This window comes from Hipposideros armiger, unplaced genomic scaffold, assembly GCF_001890085.2.
Source record: "Hipposideros armiger isolate ML-2016 unplaced genomic scaffold, ASM189008v1 scaffold_242, whole genome shotgun sequence".
NCBI classification, from domain to species: Eukaryota; Metazoa; Chordata; class Mammalia; order Chiroptera; family Hipposideridae; genus Hipposideros; species Hipposideros armiger.
This window is the reverse complement of record NW_017731592.1, coordinates 2,389,858-2,393,517: the sequence shown is the minus strand read 5'-3', so window position 1 is coordinate 2,393,517 and position 3,660 is coordinate 2,389,858.

Here is a 3,660-nt window from a genome sequence, read left to right as displayed (position 1 = left end):
TTGAGTATCTTTTCATGTGCTGGCCATCTGCCTGTCTTTGGAAAAATGTCTCTTCAGAGCTTCCCACTTTTTAATGGATTTTTTTTTTTTTTTTTGCTATTGAGTTGTATGAGTTCTTTATATTTGTGGATGTTAACCTGTTAATCAGATACATGATTTGCAGATATTTTCTCCCATTCTGGAGGTTGTCTTCTCATTTTGTTGCTGGTTTCCTTTGCTGTGCAAACCTTTGTTTCATGTAGTCCCTCTTGTTATTTTTGCTTTTGTTGCTTATGGTTTTGGTGTCAGGTCCAAAGAATCATTGTCAAGACCGATGTCAAGGACATTACTGCAAATGTTTTCTCCTGGGAGTTTTATGGTTTCAGGTCTTACATTCAAGTCTTTAATTTATATTGAAAATCTTGGATTTTATGAGGCATTTTTAAAATTGCAAGTAAATAGGTGTTTCCAGTGTTTTCTGCTACTGCTTATTTTTTCAGGTGTTATCATCTATGCATTTATAAAAAATTGTCATAGTAGATGAATAAAATTGACATCTGCTATTACTCAGTATGACTACCCTTTGAAGTTTTATAGTTAATAAAATTGAAAACTATTCCTTTAAGTAATCTTGAAGGATCACATGCTAGAGAAATTGTAAATGACAACCAAGTCTCCAAATTGTGGCTGAATTGTGACTTAAACTCAGGCTTCCTACATTCTAGCATTGTTTTCCTGAACTATATACCTCATTGAGTCAAAAACTACTAGCTTGATTCTTTTTCGTAGTTCTGTGAAATGACTTGGGATGAAATGGAAAGTAATGGTTAATAGAAAGTTATATTGGCTTGGATGCCATTCACATTTTTCCTTACTACAGTAATTGATACGTAACTTCAACTATCAAAATTGTTAAAATAGTATGGTCATTTGAAAATATTCTAAGTAGGTACCTGGGTGCCAATATTTAAAGCTTACTTTGACACCCTGGAATGAAGAATCTGTCAGTTAGGTGGTCTGGGTTTTTAATTTTCTTTATCAGTTTGGAATTTTTTTTCCCCACAAACTTTGGTGCAAGTGAAATATTTTAGACACCAGTACTTTAATCACAAGCTACATTTTCAAATATGGTCAGAAGAATTCGTTGTGAATCAATAATAGTGTCAATAGTTGAGTAGACTGCATGTTTGCAAATAGGTAGAAACAATTTTAATTTTTACGAGTTGATCATTTGATGACTGTTTTTAAGAGGTTGCTATCTCCAGCTAAATCCTTAAGCTACAGTTTTGTTTGGTTAACTGGTTTTTATTATGTTTTGTTCTTTTTTTTTAGTAGAGGGAATGTTTAGTTCAAAAGTCAGGCTAGTTTTATAACTAGCCTGGAATATATATAGTTAAAAGAGGGAAACTCCCCAATGTGAATATGTTTAATTTGAGTCATTTAGGGAAATTGGCTACTTCCATATTTGTGATTAATTTTTAAAAATATAATGCAAAAGTAGAATAATGAACCTCTAAAATACATACAGCTCAGCTTCAAAATTTAAAACATTTTTCAAATTTTGTTTCATCTGTTTCCCCAACTTATTTTCCTGTTGTATTTAAAATCAAATACCAGATGCCATATTATTTCACCCATAATTTTTCTGTATGTCTTTTTTTTTTTTAAGGTTTTACTGGGGAAAGGAACAATGTTAGAGAATTGGGGAAGGGGAACATTGTGTTTTTCCAGGACCCATCAGCTCAAAGTCAAGTTGTTGTCCTCCAATCTTAGTTGTGGAGGGCGCAAACTCAGCTCCAAGTCCAGTTGCTGCTTTCAGTCTAGTCGTGAAGGGGCACAGCCCACCATCCCATGGGCGAGTCGAACTGGCAACCTTGTTAAGGGCACGCACTCTCACCAGCTGAGCCACCTGTCTGGCCCTCTGTATATCTTTTAACAGATGAGTTTTTAAAAATTTATAATCATTAATGCCATTATCATACCAAACAAAATAATTTCTTTACTTGAAATTGAGTCTATATTTAAAGTTCATGATTGCCTAAAACAATGTCATTTTATAGTTGGTTTGAATCAGGACCCACTGGGGTCCACACACTGCTAACATGTCTCCAGTCTCTTAATCACGATGTACCCCCCACCCCATTCTATTTCTTTGCTAGTGAAACTGGGTTATTTGTCTTGAGAGAATTTCCCTTATTCAATATTTCATCAGAGTGGTATTTATTCCTCTAGTTCCCATTTATCCTGTAAACTGATAGGTAATGAGTGGAAGTTTTTTTTTTGGTTTTTTATTTATTTTTTTTAATAGAATCCATTCTAATAAGTAAAGGAATGTTAGAAATGCACTTAGGTTACAACTCTTAATGAAATAATGGATCCAGGCACCAATCATGAGTGAATGGTAAAGCCATTGGGGGGAAAATTAACAGAGGACTATGGAGGGATGAAACTGATAACCACATGACCTCAGTATTCAATCTGAACCTCAGACAACCAGCTGATGAGTTTCTGAGGTTATGCAATAGGAAACATACAGCTCCTCTAAGGTATCATTCATTGTCTTAAAACAAAAAAAAATTGAACCTGGATTTAATCAAGCTTCTAGGTTGAAATTGTAATATAAAGAAGCATCCAGCCCTTTTTGTCCTTCATCTCGTACCTGTAAACTAATTCCTTGATGTATTAGATCAGTGAATTTAAAAGCTCGGGTTTACCAGCATGGTTCCAAGTTTATTCCTCCTGGGTTTCTGTGGTTGAGGGAGTAAGTTACTGTTTTTTTGCTGTGTATAATGCACACCCACGTTTTTTACCCGAATTTTTCAGGGGAAATCTTTTGTTTTAATTTTTTAATTCAAATTTTTATTTGTTTATAAGTTCTTGTTTTTTTTATTATAAAGGAGTTTTAGCATTTATTTTTTAACATTATGGTACAAGAAATTTTATGTAACAATTACTAAACACAAGAACATATACAAAGTACAAGAAATTTTATGTACCGGTAACAAATTTACATATTCACGCATCATAGAAGGCCAAGAACTCTTTGGCTTGCAAGTTTGTCATAAATTCAAAACGAATGATCGTATTCCAGGGTATTATTTTGCATATGGATATCGTTACTGATTTCTAGAGTTACACTTCTAACTCATAAGTATAAATAAAAGAATTAACATTTATATAGATATGGAATTAGTACCACCCAAGTATAATGCGCATCATTTTTCCCTCACAAATTTGAGCAAGAAAGTGCACATTATACACGACAAAATATGGTACTTTCTTAACTTGGAATTGCTGAGGGGTGATATCTGTTACAGGGCAATTAAAATCATCTACCATATTACCTGATGTTTAGTAGTCCCACTAATAAATAGTAGCTACTTTGTTTTCTGTAAATGCTTTAACTCAGATGACTTATTATTTTTCCAATAATGTTAATTGTTCTTTATGGCACAAGGGATTACCAAACTATCAAGAATTCCTATTTTTGAACTCTAACATTGTAGTTTTTATTATGATATTTCACTGAAATGAAGGGGGAATAGAATTTTTAAATTTGTTTTTTTACCAATCAAGAATAGTAATCAGGGCTGGCCGAGTGGCGCGATGGTTAAGAACTGGCTTGGGACGCCAGAGGGCCCTGGTTCGGATCCCACATATGAGGGCCAGTGACACTGCCCT